Consider the following 24,531-nt stretch of genomic DNA (forward strand, 5'->3'; position numbering starts at 1 on the left):
ATCCAATCTGCCATCAAAACCTTACTCATGGGGCTAGAGAGATGGTTCAATGGGTAAATCTTTGTATCCAAAACATGAGAATTGGGATTTGGATCCCTAGCACACATGTAAATGCTAGGCAAGTGTGGCAGCCTGCCTGTAACCCCAACCTTCTAGAGGTTGAGATAGGGGATCCACAGAGTAAGCTCTCTGGTTAAACTAGTTAAATTAGTGAGCTCTGGGCTTATGTGAAAGACCTTGTATAGCTATTGAAGTGGAAAGCAATTGATGATGTCACCTGTGTCAACCTTTGGCCCTCACATGCACTTGCACACATGTGCATGCACACCTTCAAACACACATGCGCTCTGTTCCACAAAAACAACCACATAAGCACACACACACGCACGCACACACACACACACACACACACACCTTCCTCATTCTAACCTTTAAATGTTTCTTAAATTTTGCTTTTCCTTTCTATTGTCATCATCTTAGATCAATTCACCACCCCCTTTCATATTAAGGTAACTTCCCTTCTATGTCTTCTGCCTCCAACCTTGCAGTCTCTTTTGTACAGTGAGATGGAATTCTCTGAAATGCCAAGCATATAACTCCCATGGTCAAAATCTTCGCTATCTACAGAAGTCCTTTCTTTTTTAACCAACAAGACATTGTCTTTTTATGTTCTACAAACTTGTCCCAACTCCTGGGCTCAGGTAGTAATCTTTTTTCAGCCTTCTGAATAGCTGGGACTACATGTCCTTGCCACTGTGCCCAGCTACCAAAATCCTTAAGCTGATCACAGACCCTCATCACCTACTTATTCAGCCACATACTTCATCATTTCCTGACTCAAACTTATGACTCAGCACAGGTGACTGATTCTGTTTAAAAAATATTTTATTTATTATTTTAATTTTATGTGTATTAGTGTTTTGCCTGCCTGTATGTAAGTACATCATGTATGTGCAATGCCCTGCAGAAGCCAGAAGAGGGTGTCACATCCCTTGGAACTGGAGCTACTGATGGCTGTTAGCCACCATTTGGATGCTGGGCTGAGAATCTGGGTCCTCTGAAAGAAGAGCAAGTGTTCTTAACCACTGAACCATCTAAACAGCCCCAGGTGACTGCTTCTTGCTTTCCCATTTCTCTTCTTTGATATTATTCTTTGTTTAAAATCTTTTCTTCTTTTCTTTCATACTGTTTTCCACACTTCCCTACCTCCTTCACTGACAGGTAAGCAGTCCCCAGACCACTATCCCCAGGCTCACATTTCCACTCAACCAACTAACTCCAGATATACAAGTACCAGCACAAAACTGAAATGACACTAAAATCCAAGACAATATGTTTCTTCCAGCAATTCCTTAATCTCTTAATAATGGACCTTGTTGAAAATGACTTTGAAGAATTTTCATACAGTATTCAAAATATGATTCTAAGTATGTTTAAACAGCTCAAAATAGATAAGCATATACTCCAAGATGCGTAAAACAAAGAGATGAATGAAATAAGGAAGTCAATAAAAGATATGAAAATAGAATTCAAGAAAGAATTCAAACAAATTTCTGAAGAAAACCCAAACTGAAATGATGGTGGAAATGAACAATTCAAAAATCAATTAAATACCTCAGTGGAAAGCTTGCCAAATACATTGAATCAATTAGAAAAGAGAATCAAGGCCGAAAGAGAAAGTAGAGGAACTTTATTAGCCAGTAAAGGTCAATGAAAAGTTTTAAAAGATAGCAACAGAACATGATAGAGTTCTGGAATACCATGAAAGGTCCAAGAGACTTACAGAACGCCCAATAGACAGAACCAGAGAAGGAACTCACCACAGCACATTATAAGTAAAAGATCAGCAGCACAGAATAAAGGAAGGGTATTAAAAGCTGAGGTAACCCAGACCCACAAAGACACATGACACATTATTTCTCTCTTAGGTGGACACTTTTGAGTCTTTATATATGTGGGTTTGAAAATGCCATGTTATGGAAGTAACCAATCTCTTTATGATTGAATTTAAAGCTCATTCCATAAAACAAAAGTCATGCCTGGTGTTGTTAACTGTGATTGACTAAATCCTATCCCCTAGGTGAGACCTTAGTATTATTATTTTGCAAAATGGACACAGTAGTAAAGTACCCCTTAACTTCCTATCTTGGTACACATAATTTATCAACCCTTATCAGAGAATCTTTTTTCAGTAGATGGCGATTAATACAGTGACCCACAACCTATCAGTATACAGTGAATATGAGACTGTAGTGTGCTCCGCATTAATTGGGAAGCCTACATTACACCCCCTTACCAGAAGACTCACGGATCATCACAGAAGAGTAGGGGTGGTAGGGGGAAGATTGGAAGAGCCAGAGGTAGTGGACATTTACAACAAAAGAGTATTTGCTGGACATGACAGTGCTATCGGATACATGAACTCACAGTGGCTGTAACTGCACTCACAGTCCAGAAGATCTAGCTCAGTAATATTTGCAGCATGAAGTGGAGCAGAAGGTCAGGAAGTACTCCCCACCCAGCTGAGGATCTTTAAAAACAGTTTTCTTTCATATTTTGTTTTGTTTTTGTTTGGGGGTTATTTTTTGAGAATATTATTTTTATTTTTATTTATTTTGTCTTTTTGAGACAATGGTCTTGCTATAGCCCCAGCTGACCTGAAACTCACTATGTAGACCAGGTTGACTTCAAACTCACCAAGATCCACCTGCCTCTGCCTCTCAAGTGCTGGGATTAAAGGCATGTGCCACCACACCCTGCTTAAAAATATTAATTTTGTTTTTAATCATATGCACATGCATACAGGTGCTCAAGAAGGGGGAGGTGTCAGATATCCATGGATTTGGAGTTACAGGCAGTTTTATGCTGACTGATATGGGTCCTGGGAATCAAATTTAGGTTCTCTGCAAGAGCAGTACCTGCTTTTACCCAATGAGCTATCACTACAGGAAAGCCCGTTTCTTTTAGGGATGCTACCCATGCTCCATTAGATTGTCCTACACATATGTACATGTAGTCTGCACTAAGTGGACTAAGTGAGTTTTAAAATAAAGTATGGGAAGATGGGAGGAAAAAGGGCTGGAGGGGATTAGACGGGGACAAGTCGGGGATGTAACTGATCACGACACATTATGTGCATTTGTGAAATTCTCAAACAATAAGAGCAGTTTTAAGAAGTCTTAAAAAATAAACTTACATATTTTAAAATTGTTTATGATAGATTTTATAGTGTATACTGAGCAAACCAATATATTGCTCTTGCATATCTGGATAGTTAAAACTTGTACGAGAAGAATATATCTATACACTATTCTCCAAGCGTGTATAAAATGTTCTGTCACATCTTCACTCTACTAACTATATTGAAAAATTTCACTGTTTAAACATGTTATTTTAGCCATAGTATGTTTGAAAGTCTTGTTTATGTTTACTACATACCTAAATATGATAGGAAAGTTCCACCAATGAAATCTCCACAGTATGTAGTCTAACAACATTTGCATAATAAAAAAGAACAGTTGGCATGACATGATGGAGGGGGGAAATTTCACAGGGTCCAATATCAAGATGAAGAGCTATAGGAAATCAACAGATGTTGAGGGAAGGAGAATCAGCTTTCTTCTGGAATTAGCTCCCTGAGAGCTTATCTAATCTCAAGTGGACAGAGGTACATAGAAGCACCACTAAATGGACTTGATGCATTATATACATGGGAATACTTATATATAAATGTGTGTATGTGTGAAAATAATAATCAAAGAGGAGGACAAGAAATTGAGAGGGTGTATCGGAAGTGGGAGGAGTTAGTGGAGGACTGGGAAGGATGGAAATAATGCAAATACAATGCTCATGTATGAAATTCTCAAAAATTAAAACTTTTTTCCACAGTTTACTTAAATGTGTGTTTTAATCACAATATGTTTGAAAGTGTTTGCTACATACCTAGTACTTCTGTGATTTACCTACCTGTAAAGTAAGGTAGATTTAAAAAGAACTTTTTCCAGTGGGAGAATTGATAGCAGTTTATTTTTAATTTTTAAGTTTGTTTTTATTGAATTTTTGTATATTTCATACAGAACATCTCAAAGGATCTTAATCATCTTCATTTTCCCATCCCCACTGGCACCCTCCCATAGCCCCTCCAATGGAATCCATATATTCTGTCATCTCTGTTAATAGGCCCACTGTGTCAAGTCAGTGACCCCAGCTACTCCCCAGTAAAAATTCATCCACTGAGGTCTAGTCAGCCTATCTAGAATCCCTTGTTTTAGGAAGATCAGCTCTTCCTCATCTAGCAGCAATCAATTGCCAATATTTCTTCAGATAAGATTGGGGTCTGATGTTCACAAATGGCCAAAGCATAGCAATCAAGAGTCTGTTGAATGCTGGTCTGTAGACAGGACTCTTTTATTAAACTTCACCCACCCAAGGCTCAGAAACCGCTGTGGAAGAGGGGATGGAAAGACTATAAAAAATAGGGAGGAGGTGCATGATCATATGGAAACCGAGTCCTACAAGCTCCCAGGACCCTGTTCATATGATTCTATGGCAATGGTGACACAAGTCCCACGCAAACTCAGGCAGGCAAAAACCCGGCATAGAACTGGGAAAAAGCAGTTTTATTTTTATGTATTTAATTTTTTTAATTATTGAAAACTTGGAAAGCTTACCCTATTTGTTTTGATCATATTTAGACACTGTCCTCTATCTGTACCCTTCCTATAGAACCCCCTCAAGATTTCATGTACTCTGTCATATATATTAAGGCCTATTGAGTCAAGTTTGTGTCTCCAAATTTTGTTTGGTGCATCCCTCCACTGGAACCTGGTCAATATATCTATCATCACTCCCTTAAAGAAAACCAACTCCCCCCCCTCTGTATTTATGGGTTTCCAATAGTAGTTTTTAAATATGACAGCAATGGTTCTGTAGAAATCAGGAATAGATGACTAGGGAAGATGGAGCAATTGGCTGGATGATGTTCTTGAGTAGGTGAGTGTTTTTGTGGTTCTACTGGGCAAGTAGAAGGAATAATACTCCGTAGGAATATGGCCAGAGGGAAGAATACAGATTCTTCCATACATAGACTCAGAAGCCTGCAGTGCAGTAGGTCTGTGGGTAGGAAAGTGGGAAAATTCTTTAATAATTCTTAATTTTCTCTTGGGTGATAGAAATGATGGGAAAAGCTTGTTTTTGAAGTTTGTAGGCAGGAGCTGTTTGAAATACTAAGTTGTTAGGAGAATGATTAAACTTGGAAATTGTAAAAAGATTCCTGAAAACCATTAGAGGTGTGTTTGAAGTACGTAATTGTGTTGTTTTTCTTTTCTCTATCTACTCTTTGCAGGAGACATTCAAGTGAGTAACAGGCAGAAAGTTGTATTTTAACTGGTATATTTTTCCCAGTTAAATCAAATGAAGTTAAGATGTTGTTAACAGAGGGTGTGGTTACAGGGACTGAGTATTGAAACTGATCATTTGGAAAATGAGGCCATAAGGGAGATTGGAGCTTGAAATCCTACCCCTGACTTTAAGTATGCAACACACCTGCAGAAGCATAAACCAATTACTGCTTGACAATCATGTGTTTTAAAAGTGTATATATTTTGTTTTATGTATATATGTGAATTCCTACAGATACGTATGTGCACCACTAGCATGCAGGGTCCACAGAGGCCAGAAGAGGGTATTGGAACCCTAGAACTGGGGCTACAGGTGGTTATGTGCCAATTTGTGGGTACTGGGTATTGAACCACGTCCACTGAAAAAGCAGCTAATGGTCTTAAGCACTGAGTCATCTCTCCCAGCTTCTTGAGACCCATGTCATTAATAAAAAATTATTGCAGACAAATGGAGTTCTCAGCGACTAGTTTGACAGTGCCACTTTAAAAAAAAATCTAAGCTCTGCTATGTGTACTTAAAAAATACAGTTAATTCAGTAACTAGTTTCACCTTATTTGTATATTATCTCTCCCATGAAGGGCTTAGATGCTGAACAATAATCTACCAAACTAAAGCATACCTCAGAAGTTCTGACACCTTAAAATTTGAGTAAAGGTAGATGAAAGACTAGAGATAGCAAGAAGGGGGTTAAAGAGAAAGGTGAAATAGAAAGAAAGCATCAGTCCTTAAAGAGAAAAGCTATTTGAGTGAGTAAAACTTGTATAGAAACAACGCATTAAAAAGAACTAAGAAGAGCAGAAAGGAATAAATGTAATGGACTGTTTCATGGGAGGCATGAAAAATATGGAAAATGTGATAAAAAGTGTCAAAAATTAAGTCTTGTGTGATCCTTCTGAAAGGATGGAGCTGCCTTAAAACAGAGGCATTTGAAGAGATTATTCAGTGCTTTGTATGTGCCAAGCATTTTTATGTATTCATTTATACTTTACATTTGATAGTTCAAAATGCCAATACCACGAAAGTCTCCATTTTACAGATGAAGAAACAGAGGAGTAGAGAAATGAAGTCACTTCCCCAAGCCTTTCTCTCCTTGAGTTCAAAGCCATTGCCCTTTTGATTGAGCAAGCATCTCCCATTTGAAGGAGTTGCTGCATGGGAAGGTATCCTTTTAAGCAAGCTATAATTTGAACACTTTTCATTTTTTATTTTTAACCACCATAGTTCTAAAATAGAGCCACATGTTTGCAATTGTGTCCTTGAAGACAGCATGCTAAACTAAAGCCACATAATTTAAAAAATTTATGAGAAATGTACAGGCAAGTAGAAATGTTCCTTAGCAAGTGTGCATTTAATTGCACATCATATTCCACAAAACTTTTAATTTAATGATTTTTTTCTTTTTTAAAAAAGGTTTTTGAGCTAGATCTCATTATTGCTGAATGGCCTGGAACTCAAAATGTATACCAGGCTTCCCTTGAATTTGTGGCCATCCTCTTACTTCAGATTCTTGAGTGCTAGGATTTCTGCCTATGCACTACCATGCCTAGCTCTTTAAACATTCTTTCTGTATGGTATCCTGTTTCCATATCCATGGAATCAATTAATTAGTTAATTAATCATTTAATTGTAGTGCTTTCATTTGAATCTAGGACATCATACTTGCTAGGCAATCACTTTACAATGGAGCCCCATCCCCAGCTCACATTCAGTTAATCTAATTGGAGTCCTTAATTTAATTTTCTATGTGGCCTTCTCCATAGTTATTAGCAATAGCATTGATTACTGCTTTGGGTGGAATGTCTTCTAGGCATTGGCCTACTGCTAATTTATGTCATATAAATATTATAAAGTGAATGATAACTAAAACATTGCTAGAAAATAGTCACTTTAAGGCACTTTAGTTCAGAAATAATTTTAGAAGTTTCTGCAAAATAACATTGTTTTACTATAACATGACTGTCTTTCACAGATGTTGGTTTAAATTCTGTTTTCCTCCTTAAAGGAGAACTAGGTTTTACAAAGTAGGAGACAAACACTTGTAGCGAGTCACAGGGTGTGATGGCACATGTCTGCAAAGCAGAGGTAGGAAGATCGGGAGAATTCAAAGTTCAGGTACATAGTGAGTTTCAGACCAGCCTGCGCTACATGAGACATTGTCTCAAAAAAAAATGATAAGACAAAAGAAAAACGCCAAACAGAATTAGAAACAAGAAATTCAGAAAAAACAAATGTTTAGATTCATTATTTTGAAATATTATAAATATTTTTTTGTAGTTCTGAAGTTCAAACCCAGGGCCTCGTACATGCTAAGCAAACACTCTACCACTGAGCTGCACTACTAGCTCACATTGTATGTTTTTGTGATAACTTAGTTCAAGCTATCCAGGTGAACTGGAATTAGTATTTCCCCATTTAAAATCAGTCTATCTTGATACTCATCTTCACCACAGGCATCACGGCATAAAGTATTTTATCTGAGAGAAGCATCAGAATAGAAGAAAAGATGAAAAAAAGAAATCCAGATTTATGACTTTAGCTCTCTGTGGCATGTTCTTTTGCAATGACCCCAGACAGACATCTGTGGATAGCCTTCCCTGGCATTTGTTGATTGAACTTCATCACAGAGTGTGGCCTGTAAATGCAGGCTAATGTTTTTCCATGTCACAAAGACAGCAGGGAAAAACAATAGGTCTTTTAAGCATTCAAGCTAAGGAAGCAATTATTCAGTAATGTATTAAAAAAAGATCCAAGTAAACTTCTTCAATGATTAAAAAAATGAGCATTTCTAACCAATTGCAGGAATAAAAATAAAATCCTTGTTGTGGCACAGGGGCTGTGGAGGTGGCACAGGAGGTGGAGGTAGGAGGATCATGAATTTAGGGCCAGCCTGGCTGGGCTACATAAGCAAAAAGGGACTGTGACTTAGTATTAAACCATTCCTAATAACTTATTGTTATGCCTGTAGGTGACTGCATCTCTCACTTTCATCAGAGAAGGTTCTTCTTGCAGCAGATGGTGATTAACATAGAGAATAAGAAACTATAGTTTGCTCACTCCTAAATTAGACACCTGTATTATACCCTCTCCTCCCAAGGCTCAGGGATCATTGTGGAAGAGGGGGCAGAAATATTGTAAGAGCCTGAGGTGGAGGATGTATATAAGGATAATGTGTTTTCTAGACACAACAGGGCAGTTAAACATTTGAACCTATAACACTTATGACTGCATGTACAAGTCCTGTGCAACCCCAAGGTAAACAAAAATCCAGCATGGTTGCGGGATCTGGACAAGAAGTCCCAGCCCTAGCCAAGGATCTATTGTCAATTGATGGCTGATGGGACAGGGAGAGTAAGTTTTCTTTAAGGATGTGATGCTGTGTAGATGACCAGGCTTCAGGTGATGAACCCACACCCAAGAGGATTTAGGGAGTACAAATTAGACTTGATAGGCCTTCAAATAGAAATAATACAGGACATGATGTCAGAAGGCGCGTGGCAGGGTGGGTGGAGATGGAGGAGTGGTTCTGAATATGATCAAAATACATTATATGAAATTCCTAAAGAATCAGCAAGAATATTTTAAAAGTCACAAAGCATTAAATATAAATATATAAACACCCAAAGAGTCTTATATACTATTTCCACATTAGTAATACACCTTATCATACACATTAGTGTACATGTTTGCTTAGAATTACAAAAACATGGGATGAGAATATCACTTTTTTTTAACATCTTTTGGAATTTATTTATTTTTATTTTATGAATAAATAAGTGTTTTGCCTGCACGCATATAAGTGAACTTACAACACTGGCCAAGGAGGCCAAGGAGGCTAGAAGAGGGTATTGGATCCCTCAGAACTGGAGTTGTTAGCCACCATATGGGTGCTGGGAACTGAGTTGGGATCTTCTGCAAGGGTAAGTGCTCTCAACTGTTGAGTCATCTCTCCAGCCCCCCTTTTACTTTCTTATTCATCATTCCTTGGAAAACTGAGAAACTATTTGCTATTCTTTTACCTTATTTAGGTTTCTGAAATAAGAATTTCTTCAGGTGGGAGAGAGATGAAGTTCTTTGACTTCCTCAGAAGCAAAGATCTTAAGCAGTTGATACTTATAATCCCAGTACTCAAGAGACAAATTCAATGCCAGCATGGACCATGGGCCATTAAGTGAGACCCTGTCTCCCTGTCTCATAACAAAGGAACACGGAACAAAGCAAGAACGAATCATCCCAAAAGAATATAAAGACCCATATACATGAGAATGATTTTAGTACTGGGACCTATAATTATGTATGTTGAATGTTTGAATGTTCAGGACATTCTGACAAAATATCTGACTGTGTAGTTAAAGCAACAGAAAGACTTCTCACAGTTGGAGCCTGAAAGTTCAAGATCAAGATGCCAGTGATGCAGATTTCATAATTCCTCTTCACTTGATTTGTAGGATGATGCAATCTTCTTGTGTCCACACATCACATGTGTGCATGGACATGGGGAGTGAGCTTTCTGGTGTCTCTTTTAAGGGACGTAATCTTATCTAATTCTACCTAGTTTTCAAAGGGACCATCTCTAGATACCATCACATTTAGAATTAGAGGTTCATTCTAGGAAGATATATTCAGTCAGTCACACATTACATTCATATACGACATTGCTTTTCAGTACCACAACCCATTAAGCTTTAAATTTTTCTCTTGAACACAAGGTGTGTAAATCAGATATGGTTTCAAGTGAAAGATGGTGGCACCTGGCTTATAGGTTCATTATTTTGTTCAGATAAATTTCTCATTAACCTGATTATCACAAAAAAATGAGAATCTTTGCACAGTGGAAATGATGACTGGCACTGAGTCTGATTACTTAGTGTCCATGTTACCTAAGTCATTAAATACTTTTCATGTCACTGTTTTTGGTCTTCTGTTTTGAGACAGGGTCTCCCTGTAGCACCAGTTGGCCTGAAACTTGCTATGTAGACCAAGCTGGCCTCGAACTCACAGATATATGCTGCCTCTGCCTCCCAAGTGCTGGGACTAAAGGTGTATATCACCATGCTCTGCTTGTCATTTTTGTTTATACATATTCTTTGTGTGTGTGTGTGTGTTTGTATGTGCCCAAGCTAGTGGGAGCATGAGCATTTTAGATGCATGTATATCTATGTGCACATGTGTGCCCAGGAGCATGTACCTGTGTGCATGTGTGGAGGCCAGAGTTCAATGTCAGGTGTTTTGTCTATTACCTTAATTCTTGAGACATGGTCTCTCACTGAACCTGGAGCTTCCTTTTTGGATAGGCTGGTCAACCAGCAAGCCCCTGTGATTGCTATCTCCAGTTCCCAATCCTGGTGCTATAAACACACTCCATTGCACCTGACTTTATTTGCGTGCTGAGGATCTTAATTAATGTCTTCACACTTGCATAGCAAGCATTTTACCCCAAGCTATTCCCCATATTCTTAAATTTTTAAAAATATTTTTCTTTCCCCAGTTGTGTGCTGGGCTTCTGTCCGATGAGCCAGCATGAGTCTTGTTCAGGCTGTCACCATTGCTGCAAGTCCATATGAGCAAGATCCCTGAGGCCTGGAAGACTGAACTATTGGCAATTTTATTACTGTTGGGTGAGGGAGAGTTGATCTTCTTTAATTGAGTGACTCTAGATATGCCGACAAGACTCCAGTGGATGTAGTTGCACCAAGGGACATCTGGGTACAAAAGCTTGATTTGATAGGCCTTAACATATATGATAGACTGCATAAAATCTGGTGGAGGGGCTATGGGGAGGATGCAGATGTGGGAGGGGATCTAAACATAATTAAGATTTAATGGTTGAGCATTAAATAATCAGGTATTCTCTGCACTTTGACCTGTTATCAGTCTCTGCAGTCACTGCTGACCACTGTAAAATCAAATCATTCCTTTGTTATTGGCTGAATCATATCAATTGTTTGCATATAGCACAATTTCTTTATTTGTATGTTAATGAATATTCATCCTGTTTACACCTTTTCCTTATTGAGTTAGACTTCTAAAATCCCAATAAGCACTCAGAACCCTTGCGTCTCCAACTCCATCCAACTTTATGGACTACAAAGTGGACTTTATTACTTCATGTATCTCGTGGCTCTTGGTTTTGTTGCTTCCGAGCTGCTTAGTCTTTCCCTACTGGAAAGTTTATGTAAGACTCTGTCTTAATGATTGAGCCGTCACAACAGAAAAATTCATCAGGCTCTGCAACATGAACTGCTCCTTGGCTTCTCCTTCCTCCCTGTTGACCAGTTCTTTCCTACATAGTGTGCCTCTCAATCTCTGCTTTTGCTTTTCTCCTTTTTTTCCATCTGGCATTTGCTATTCATGCACCTGGTCCTCTGTGAGTGATCTGAAATATGCAAAAGTAGTTTTTTTCCTGATCTAAACCACACTCAAAAATAGATTAGTACTATGAAACTCAACTATCCTAAACATGAGCTGTAAAAAAAATGGGGTGGACGTATAGCTCAGCTGGTAGAATGCTTGCCTATCATGCAAGAAGTGATGGGTTTGGTCTCTAGCAAATGTTTATTTTAACCAGTTTTTGAGCTGCTTTTAACCAGGCCTGGTGGTGCATACCCAGAATCTTAGCACTTGAAATGTGAAGGCAAGAGGATCATAAGTTCAAGTTCATCTTTTGTGCTACACAAGACTCTGTCTCTAAGTAAATAAGTAAAGAACAACCAACTAACTAAATAAAAACTGCGTTGGTTTAAAACTGAACTCAGCACTTCAGGAATGCTAAGAACATACTTGACCACTAAGCAAGAAGCCCCACTTAGTCAAGCAGTCATGTGTCCCATTTTTTGTTCGGTAGCAAAAGAATATATTTTAGCCTGGGTACATGACTTAGTGGGTAAAATGTTTTCTATGTAAGTGTACAGTCCTGAGTTCTAATCCACAGAACCAAAGTAAAACCAGATATGGTAGCACACAACTATCATCCCAATGTTCCTCTGGAGAGATGCCAAATATAGACAAAAGAGTCCCTGTGATCTTGTAGTGCAGATATCCTGATGTATAGAGCATCGAACAAAGAGATCCTGTCTCAAACAAGGTGGAAAGCAAGGACCAACATCCAAAGTTGCCCTCTGACCTCCACACATGTGCCATGACAAGTGTGCACCCACACTGTCACAAATGAACATGGACACTCACACATCACATACATACAGAGGGATTGTTTTTTATGTTTCAAAAAAGCTCTATTTTTAGTTGGTCCAAGGCTTAGGAGGGACTTTGGGGTCTAGTTAAACTGTTCATTTCTTGTTAAGAAGAGCCATAAAGAATAAGTACATGATAAGGAATACAGGTCAGTGGGGTTGGATTGTCTCAAGATACCCTTCAAATCATCATGCTATGCAGCAGTCAGTTTCTCTGGACTTCAGAAGGCCTTTACTGGTGGCTACTGCAAATGTATCTTCATATTTCTACTTAGGAGAATTTCTTTTGGGTCGTTCCTCAGTCCTGAATTGTTCTAAAGAAATTTTGTCCTTAAGGTTGTAATGGTAGAGGAAGCTTTGTGGCTATTTCCTTATATAGTTCTGATTTACTGAAAAGATGCATTGAGAACTTCCTTGTTAACATGGAGCACACATTTTTGGGGGATGAGGTAATTTTGTATTTATTATTTCATGCAAAACAAGGAGATAGTCATAATGGGAAAAGTTGCTAGTTGCTAGTTAGTTGCTAGTATGTCTGTTTATTTTTAAAACTATCACACAGGGTAATTGATGTTTTCGAGTGCTGTTCTGTGAATTGCAGTATAACCTTTAGTATTAGTCACTTTTCTTTTGCTGTGATAGAAACACTGACCCAAGCAATTTATAGAAGGAAAAGTTTATTTGAGTTTACAGTTCCAGGGGAATTACAGTCCGTCATGGCAGGGAGGCATGGTGGCTGGAGGTGGCTGGACCAGGACCAGCAGAAGCTAAGCTCTCACATCATCACACAGGCACAGGAAGCAAGAGGGCAACTGGAGATCCGGCCAAGCTTAAGAACTCTGTAAGCCCACCCCCAGTGACATGCTTCCTCCAGGCTAGCCACACCTTCTAAAACCTCCCAAAACAGTGCCATCATCTGGGGACAAAATGTCCAAATGCTTGGAGCCTATGGGAGACATTTTCATTCAAACCACCACACCTTTTAATTTAAAATTACATGCAAAATAGATGCACTGTAATATTTTAATGACTTAATGCCTCTACAGGTTTCATCCACTCCTGTAACTCAGGCAATTAGAGCTCAAAGTCGCATATAGAAATTCAAGAAAACTCATGACAATCTCCACCTTCTTTCATGACACATTTAAAATTAAATACATTTACAAACAGCATTTAACTGTGACTTTCCTTTTCCTACACATCATATATTAACTTATTATAATCAGCCCATTCCATGATTAATCAAAAAGAAAATAATTTCCATATTTTTAAGAATAATTGTTTCTATAATGTAAAATATTTACTACTTGCCTTTAATCTTAGAAAACTTTAAAAAATTTTGAAAATGTCAAAAGTGGAAAAACAGCTTTCATGATGCAATAATAACAGAGTATATCTTATTTAAAAGTTGTATTATTTTTGGAGACAGAATCTCCTCACTATGCAGCCCAGACTGCCTTGTACTGATGTGTCTTCTGCCTCAGTGTCTTGAGTGCTGAGTTTATGGCACTATACCTTGCTCTTACTTGAAACTCTGTGCAAGCACGTCATCCTCTTCCACATACCTCATAGAAACTCTTTATTGAAGGAAGAATATTTTTCCAAAGGTAAAATTTAAATTTGTGGCTTTTAGTTTGGAAAATTGAGTAAGATTCTAGCTTATAAATATTTATTGACCATCTATTATATATTAAATATGCATAAGAAGGCGGTAAAAACAACATGATGTATTTCTAACCATTGCATATTATATTTTATCATGTATCCTATTTAGTTGTATATTTTTTGGTTTATAATTTTTCATTCCTTGTTGCAGGAAATGTGCCATATCTGATTCTACATATAAGTAACATATCTCTTTCTTAATCAGTGATTGTGTAGTATAACCCAGATTTATATAGAAATTTTTCTGTGTAATACTGAAGACAGTCCTTGGTTGGACAAGGCTGTGAGTTTGAGATTGAATAGATCAATGTGATATCTCAATATGTAGTACCACATTTTTGTTAGAAGTTCTAGCAAAGAAATCTCACTAGATCTTTGGATCATTCGACTGATTTCCTTTTCTACTATGACATGAGGTTGTACTTGAATGAATGAATGAGCTTTTCTAAACTAGAAGAATTTTTTTTTTGGTCTTTTTGAGACAGGGTCTCCCTGAGCCCTAGCTGGCCTGGATTTGCTATGAAGACCAGACTGGCCTCGAACTCCCAGATATACACCTGCCTCTGCCTCCCGAATGCTGGAATTAAAAGCATGCGCTACCACACCTGGCTAGAATTTTTTAAATTAAAAGAAGTACATTATTCATTATTCTTGTGTAGCAATTTCCTCCTAGGTAAAAAAAGCCTTTCTTCCTGGGGTGGGGGGATCTCATTAGGGCAAAGGATTTTCTAAAGGAAGGTAAAACAAGAATTTACTGGTTATTCTTGAGTTTCTTTTACAATAAATCAACTTTCATAATCTAAAAAACAAAAACAAACAAAAACCAAACAAACAAAAATTCCATCCTTCATGAAAACTCCCTAAGCTCAGGAAGTTAACAACTCAGTAGCTTCAGGAAGTCCATGATATTGACCAGATTCTCTATGTCCTTTCTTCACTGAGCATATCTAAACAGTAAGGACTATTGAGAGGCAGTCTAAGAATGGGAAACCGCCTAGAAGACTCGCAGACCTGCTGAGACCTCCTGGAAGAGGCTGAGACTGGCTAGCTGGTTGGAAGATGCTCAAACCAACTGAACTACTTGGTAGAGACACTCTCCAACCTGTTGATCTGCCTTCAAGGCATGCACTGAGGTTTAGGGCAGCAGTTTTCATGGGCCATGAATATGCTGGTGTGGGCCTTGTTGATGCAGCTTTGAGTCATTTCTTCCCCTGTAAATAATTTCTCATCCTTACTCTTGTAAGTAACTCCAATAAAACTCATTGGTTCACCAACGCAGACTTTAATCATATCTTTACCTTAATCTGTCATCAGTTCCTTATCTGGGGTACATAGACATTTGTTCATGTCACACAGTAATTACGTACATAGAAGTCTATGGTGCAAGTCAAGGTAAAACATTAGCAAAAATATTTCAGCAGAAAAACACAGCCTGGTCTGTAAAGGGGAGTAGTCTCACTTGACAAGAACAGAACGTGGAATGTTAGGAGTACCATAAGCTAATGCACTTGTTCCCTTGGTATACAGCGGAGAGCTGATAACAATGCCTCTGTCGGTACTTAGCTAAACTTTTCAGCTTCACTGATAACATAAAATCTTTGTTCCATGACGGCAGATCAGCTTCCAGAACTTGCTGTCTTCCTCTCCATGGTGTTCCAGAGCATGTGCATGAATGAGTTTAACCCACCACAGCTACTCAATAAACAATGTGAAGGTATCCAGATGATTAAGTGGCAAAAGTCAGGGTTGGGGATTTAGTCAGTGGTATAGCTCTTGCCTGATAAGTGCAAGGCTCTGAGTTCAGTTCTCAGGTCGGAAAAAAAAGACAAGTGGCAAAGTTCTCTTCAGGTACGAAGGCATACAGCTATATAGAAAACGGGAGGATAGTATATTAGGTTTTATTTGTTTTAACAGACCTACAATATCTGTGGTTTTAGTTTTCCAAAAAAGTTATTATGTCCGTTACATCTGTGATTCTGAACAGAAAACATTTCAGTTTTGCTCTAGCTTTTTCATTAAGCATGGTACTACTCCTATATCTTCCTATGAAAGAGGAACTGGGGATTGGGAGCGGGCGCAGTTGGTAAAGTGCTTGCTTTATGAATTATGAGAGTCTGAGTTTAAATCACTAAGAACCCATGTAAGATGCCAGGCATGGTGGTACTCTCCTATAACCCTAGTGCTGGGGAGTTAGGGACAGGAAGTTCCTCGACCTGGCCAGTTAGTCTTGCGAAATCAGTGAGCTCCATATTCAGCGAGAGAGCCTTTCTATTTTGGGCTACTGGGTCTGAATATCATCCAAATATATTGTATGAAACCCTCAAAGAATTATTAAAAGGTTTTTAATTTTTTAAAGTATTTTATTTATTTTTTAAAATTTATTTAATAGCCATATAATTAGTAGAAGTATTTTTTTACAACAGCCTTGACATAGTCAATTACAGTTTCCAGAGCAAAGATGTATCTCTTTCAAAATTGGCTGTAATTTTTAGGTTCACAGTGTTGAATTAACACAATTGTACATTATTGTACTCAGTATAAACCGTAAAAGACATAAAATTGAATGAGGTTTTAACCTTAGAAAGTTTTTTTATAAAATGGAAAGTATAAGGGGGGGTGAGGCTACGGGAGGGTGCCAGTGGGTATGGGGGTACAAAAATGATTAAGATTGTTTGAGATGTTCTATATGAAATATACACAAAAAATCAATAAAAACCCAAATTGTTGATTTGGAAATATCAGCATTAAAGTCAAGTCTTTCAAAACATTTAGGAAGAACGATAGAGGTAAACACCTGACATCAGCCTCTGGCCTCCATACATGCATGCACATTTGTGTACATATACCTGTACACACAGAGAGAAATACACACCAACATATACATATACATACAACATACACAACAGAGATGAGGAACCAAGTGTAATTTGCTGTATGTAGTATAAAGTCAAAATGTGATTTTCATTATAGAATGGCTAAGGTCACTTAGGGTGTTAACTTCTGGAAGCCTTTTAAAAATTGATTTTCATATGCCTAACAGCTTGAGAATTTTGTCTTATCCAATCTAAAAGAAAATTTTCTACAAAAGTTTATTTCATTTGAGTAGCTGTATGAATTTATTTATTCAATCATTGTTGGTTGAATACTAACTATGAGTGAAGGGCTATTCTAACTCTCAGGGACAAGCTAAGCATCCATCCTCATGGAACTTGCAAACTTAGGAAAGACAGATGTGAAATTAATCCATATCCATGTGTTGTATCATACTTTGCTATTTTTTCTTAGGACATGTAAGGCAGGGCATAGGGATACAGGGTGAAAGAGGTATAGCTTTATCCAAGGTAGTCAAAGGCAGCCCTCGTAGGTGGTGATCTTTGAAGAGAGACATCAATACTAGAGTGAGTTATGTGTATGTTCCAGGGAAAGAACCTTCCAAAGGGCTAAGGGGACAGTCAGCCTAGGGTTCTGATGTGGAACTGAACCTACCATGCTTTAAAAATGGCAAGGGAATTGTTGGAGTGAGGTTACAAAACAATAGGACCTAAGTTCCAACCAGTAGACGGAAGACAACAAAAACTGCATGTACTGCCATGTTGGTTCATGATTAAGATTTGGAAAGATTAAATAGAAAAGTAAGATGCTTTGACTGACAGTTTTTAAATATTCTGCTTACTCTTACTTCTACATAGGTTATAATTTTCCTGACTTCTGTTGATGTGTTGACAGAGCCTCCTAAAAATTCCTCTAAATCGTTTTATTTGGGGTAAAGGGAAATTACACTCTGGAGAGCTCAGTAGTATCCAGGTTGGTTTTTTTTGTTTGTTTGTTTTTTGTTTTTGTTTGTTTGTTTCAATATTCCTGCTTTTCCTTTTCCTCTTTTGTGAGGAAGTGATACAAGGCCTGCCACTAGTGGTGGCCTGGAAGTAATATCAGTTTTAAGGACATATGCACACTGTATAACTATCTTCCCCTCCCTTGGCCTGTGCTAAGTTGGTGCTGTCCCATTCCCTGGGATCTCCAAAATAATTACTGACCAAATAGTTTTGCTTCTGGCACCACGAAGCTTACTCGACTGCCATGATCTTAGGAAATTTATTCTAAAATGACATGCAGAGCCCATCTACAGATATTCACAGCATCTGTAATAAAAGCTTCATTTTTGCTCCAAAAGGTGTGTATATACCTGTGATCGAATTTGGAACTTAAAATCCTTAAGTCACCACATTCTTCTAGGAATAGCTTTTCTTCTTTTTGTCTACTAGCAAAAACTGAGAAAGGAATGTCTCTATTAACCAAATGACAGAAGTAGAACTGAGTAAGAGGTCTTTGTAAAATATAAGAAATTACGTCATTATTTGTTGCTTTATTGCTAAAGATATACTTATTTACCATTAAGAAGTTTATTTTCCTCACTGTTCAGTCATAAGCTTTATTGGTGGTTATTTAGATCCCATTTTTAAAAAGGACTTTACATCCTCTGTCAGTTTTATTTGAAAATATATTTTAAAACTTGAAACTTCATAGGAAAAATATGAAGTATGTTTTATTTTTGTTGTTGTAGGCACAATAGAACAAAATAACCAAGACTAACATTAGTTTGACCTTTACCTTGGAGCATGTCCATGAAGAACAAAGGGAGTCATGCTAATCTTTTTAATTTTCTTTCTGCAGCTTATATCAAAGACTCTTTGACTCCAGAGTTACAGATTATGAGTTACTTGCTGTAGCTTGGATTCATCTTGATGCCACTCACTGCACTACTTAAAATGGAGGATCCCCAGGCCAATTGCAGTCCCTTATCTCTTTTTTCCATTTATTTCAGTCATTAGCTTACTTCTTTTAGATTCCTTATCTCTCAAACCACAGTATTTGGGAGGATAAGTTATGGGCTGAGTCAGACTGATTGTCAATTCTGATTTGGGAGGAAGGTTCTTGAAATCCAACAGTGCTGATGCTCACTGCTCAATGTTCTAAGGGATATTATTGGTATAATTCTCAAAGTTCTCAAAACTCCACAAATAATGTAGGAATGTTAATGTGTTTCAGCCATATCATTTTAGAATAAATTTCTTAAGAGATTGGTAGACCTCCCCCACAGTTGACTTTGGCTATATTTTCATTTTTATAAAAAGTAAGAAAAGGAAATAAATTCAGCTAACTGCAGATTATTTTCAACATGCCTTTGTTAGAACACAAACTGTACAGTTACTGCTCATTAAAATTTCAGCAAATTTTCCAATGCGGAATGACACATACATGATGCTATTATTTTGGAAAAACAATACACATGAACAAAATACCTGACAAAAGTTATCTCTCTCATCAAAAATTTTACCCAAGCCAAAAAAATGTGATTGCATTAGCGTGAACATCTTTTAAAATGAAAATATCCCATAGATAGGTTAACCACATTGTCTCTGATTTTAAGTAGCAAGTGTGGTTTTAAGCTTTAGAGCAGGAGATTGCACACTCTTTCTCTAGAGGTTCAGAGTGTATATTTCTCTCCTCGTGTACCATATGGTCTATGTTAGAACTCTTAAATTCTGCTACTGTGGTATGAAAGCAGCTACAAATGTATATAACTAAACAGATATGACTGTAGTTCCAATTAAACTTTATTTACAGGGCCAAGTTTGGTGGTGCACACCTTTAATCTTAGCACTCAGTGGGAAGAGTCAGGTAGGTTTCTGTGAGTTCAAGGCCAGCACAGCCTACATACTGAGATCCTGACCAGTCAGGGCTACATAGTGAAACCCTGCCCCAAAATCAAACCAGACTGGACCAGACCAGACCGGACCAGACTGATCAGACTTTTTTATTTACAAAAACATTTATCCTAGTTGGCGAATATGCCACTGTCACTGACCACTGGATTGTAGTAATTAGAGGAGAGTTTTCTTTGTGCCTCTCTCTCTCTCTCTCTCTCTCTCTCTCTTATGTGTTTGTGTGTGTGTGTGTGTGTGTGTGTGTGTGTGTGCATGTGTGTATGTTTGGAGTGTAGAGTGTATGTTTGTGCTCATGCAGACCAATGAATATGTACGTATGTGTGTTTCACAAAGGAAGATTTTAAGTGTTTTCTCTCAACGAATCTTCACCTTACTTTTATTATTATTATTATTATTATTATTATTATTTTAAATGTAGGAGTGTTTTGCCTGCTAGTGTGATCTTTTGCCATTCATTCATTTTTTCTCTAGTTCTTTTACTAATAATAGCTCATATTTGTGGCATAGCTATGGTATATCAGCCCTGTTTAACATTATATTTACAATGGTCTTGGTCATTTCCCATTTACAAATGAGAAAAGTTAGCACAGAAAGTATTATGTAATTGTTCAAGGCCACACAGTGTTAATTAGAAACTAGCTTGCATTTCATTACAGCCTACCTCTGAACAACAATAATGACACCATTGCAATTTAATTAGGTCCATTTCAAATAGTATGTCATTTAATTCAGATGTTCTTTGTCCAGTTGACCTGTCTGTTGAAGAAAGTGGGGTATTAAAGTCACCCACTATCACTGAGTTGGTGGCGATCTCTCTTTTATAGACCTGGACTACTGATTTTATGAAATTGGGTGCTCCAGAGTTTGGTGCATAAATATCTCCTTGGTAAATTGTTCCTTTGGTTAGAATGAAGTAACCCTCCTTATCTCTTCTGATCAGTGTTAATTTGAAGTCTGTTTCGTCAGATATTAAAATGGCAACACTTTCTTGCTTCTTAGGGCCATTTCCTTGGAATATTTTTTTCATCCTTTCACACTAAGATAGTGTCTGGCCTTGAAGGTGAGATGAGTTTCTTAAAGACAACAAAAAGATGCATTTTCTTTCTTGATCCAGTGCACCAGCCTGTGTCTTTGACAGGGGAGTTGAAGTCATTGATATTTAGTGTTATTATTGAAAGGTGTATATTGTATGATGTCCATTTTAATTTCTTCATATTTGTTACCCTATTTTGTGTTTCCATTGTTATGCCTTTGTTTTCTTTCTGTAGCCTCTTGGGCATACTCATTCCTTTCTTAGGCCTTTTGTATTGCTTCAAGTATTCTCTGTATTGCTGGTTTGGAAGACATGAATTCTTTCAGCCTGTTTGTGTTATGAAAATTTTTCTGCTCTCCTTCATCCTTGATAGATATTTTTTCTGGATAAAGTATTTAGGGTTGGCATCTGTGGTTGTTTTTTAATCAGAAATACTTTGTTCTAGGCTCTTCTGGCTTTCATAGTTTGCATTGAAAAGTCACCTGTTATTTTGATGGGTTTTCCTTTATGTGTAACTTGTTTTTCTCTAGCAGCTTTCAGTACTCTCTCTTTGCTCTGTACATTTAATGTTTTTACTATATGTCATGTGGACTTTCTGTTCTGATCATGTCTTAGTGGTGTTCTCTGTGCTTCTTGAATCTCTATAGGTATATCTTTCCTTAATTTAGGGAAGTTTTCTTGTATAATCCTACTGAAGCTCTGTTAGATGCCATTGGTTTGAGTTTCTCCTCCTTCCTGTATGCCTGTAATACATAGATTTGGCTGTTTCATGTTGTCCCACATTTCCTGAGTATTCCATTCTTGTGGTTGTTTGAATTTTGCAAAGTCTGTGCTTAAGGTGTCCAGATCTTTAACTTTATCCTTCAGTCTTGATATTCTGTTTTCCATTTCATTCATTCTGCTTGTGAGAATTTCTCCTGTTTTTTCTAATTGGTTTATTGAGTATTTCAGTCCTGTGTTCACTTTCATTTGAGTTTTCTTCACTATTTCTATCTCTTTAGTGAATTCATTTTTCAAGTTAGGAAATGTTTTTGATATTTCATTAAGCTGCATATTTGTATATTCCTGGGCTTCCATCAAAATTTATGCCTTTCCTCTTTGAGTTCTTTGAGTTGTTTGTCTTGCAATATTAGATCCCCTCCCTTATCTTCACCTCCCCACTGCCCCCTGCACAATTTAATGTTTAATGTATATATATATATATATATATCTCAACCTATAGAATCTGATTTGTATCCCCAAATGTCCTTCAGTATGGGTCCATCCATTGGGCCCATCAAGAGTCACATCCCTTTAAGACATTGAATCTTTCCGTCTCAGCAGCCATTAATTGCCAAAAGTTCCCCTAGTTTGGGTTACAATTTCTTAGCCATTTCCCCATGTCTATGCTGGGATTTTATCTGATTTGAGTTTGCATAAGACTTGTGCATGCTGCCATCATTGTTTTGAGTTCATATGAGTAACTTAGCAGCTGTCTGGAAAACTGTTCCCTTGTGATCATCCACCCCTTTGGCTCTTAGAATCTCTTGGCCTCCCCTTCCACAATGAACCTTGAGCCTTGGGAGGCAGAGGGTTGAAATAGGTGTCCTATTCACAGATAAGCAATCTTCTTCTCTGCACATTGGCCAATTGTGGGGTTCTGTGTTGATTACCATCTGCTGCATACAATAATCTCTCTGATGAGAGTTGAGAGATGCATTCATCCTATCTGTAGACATTGCATTGAAGATGTGTTACTTAGGGTTCAATGTCTCATAGACATTTATTCTCTGTGTTTGATCAGTTCTGGAATTCTGTAATAGTCTCCATCTCTTACAAAAAGAAGCTTCTTTGATGAGGGGTAAAAGGTACACTTCTCTAAAAATATGAGGGTGCATACTAGAATAAGTAAGAAATTACATTGGTCTAGGGATGTGACAAAAGTAGATCTTTCTCTAGGATGTATAACTTCTCCATCCTTCTTTAGTCATTTGGATTTTGGTAGGGACAATCTTGATCAGTAACTCAGAGGTAGGTTTCTCCTGCTTGGCACCAGTTTTTTGTTATATAGCATTCGGCCATTCACATTTACTCATCTGTGCATTTTTCAGTAGGACTTTGGACTAAAAAAATTCTGTCTGGTTTTTCAATACCATCTAAGCATTATTTATCCCTTCTTTTACTCCCCCTTTATAATCTTCCCTATTTCTTCTCCAGTTAATGTGCCCCTTTATTCTCCATTTCCTACTTAATAACACTTGTCTCCTACTATGGTCCTTCTTCCCCTTTAACCCCACAGTTCCTTTTCATTTCCTGCCTCCTGATGTTACAGCAGGATATATACTCACATCTAGAGATTTGGAGTTAAGGTCCACAAATGAGAGAGAATTTTGTCGCTTGTTTTTCTGAGTCTGAGTTACTTCACCTTGTGTATCAGTTTCTAGTTCCATCCATTTACCTGCAAATTTCATGACTTCATTTTTCCTTTACCACTGAGTAGAACTCCATTTTGTAAATGTACCACATTTTCATTATCCACTTATCACTTGAGGGACATTTAGCTGTTTCCATTTCTTAGCTATTCTAAAAAGAGCAGCAACAAGCATGGGTGTGCAAGTATCTCTAATAGTAGGATGAGTCCATTGAGTATATACCAAGGAATGGTTTGACTGATCATATGTTAGATTTATTTTTATGCTTTCTAAGAGTTCGTCATACAGGTTTCCACAGTGTTTGCACCAGTTTGCAGTTCCACCAACAGTGGATGAGTGTTCTCCATTTTCTTGCATCCATGTCATTATTCAGTGTTATTTGTTCTCTTGATCTCAGTCATTCTGACTGGGGTTGGATGAAATATTAAAGTGGTTTTTATTTGCATTTCCCTATTTACTAAGGATGTTGAACACTTTTAAAGGTATTTTTTAATCCATTTCTATTTCTTCTTTTGAGAACTCTCTGTTCAGATCCATGTAGCTCAATTTTTAATCAAGTCATTTGTTTTATTTTTTCTTTGTTTTTTTGAGTATATTATTGTTTTTTGTATATTATGGACCTTAATCCTCTGTTGCATAAATAGCTAGTGAAGATTTTCTCCCACTCTATAGACTTCCTCTTCACTTTATTGTTTCCTTTGCTGTACTAAAGCTTTTATTTTACTGTGGTCCCCTTTTCTATTTTTGACCTTAATTGCTCAGTGACTGATGTTCTTATCTGCACCTATATCCTATCATTATACTCATGGAAATCCAGTTTTGCCAGAACCAATTTTTTAAATGCTGTCTTTACTCCATTGTGTGTTCTTGGCACTTTAGTCAAATATCCTTTTTTTTTAGTTCATTTTTAAATTTTTTTTTTACAATTAAAGTTACAGTTTTAACAATATACAAAATATTATAGTAATTCAGATTTTTTGGCAAAATGATTACAGACTGATAAATACATTTTAGATCTCATAATAGCGATGAAGATTATACAAAAGCTATTAAAACAATTATAAGAATAAATTCAATTGTCACTTAAATATCTAAAGCTATTTTTATTT

The sequence above is a fragment of the Nannospalax galili genome, unplaced genomic scaffold (genome assembly GCF_000622305.1).
Source record: "Nannospalax galili isolate Female #2095 unplaced genomic scaffold, S.galili_v1.0 scaffold641, whole genome shotgun sequence".
Classification (NCBI taxonomy): Eukaryota; Metazoa; Chordata; class Mammalia; order Rodentia; family Spalacidae; genus Nannospalax; species Nannospalax galili.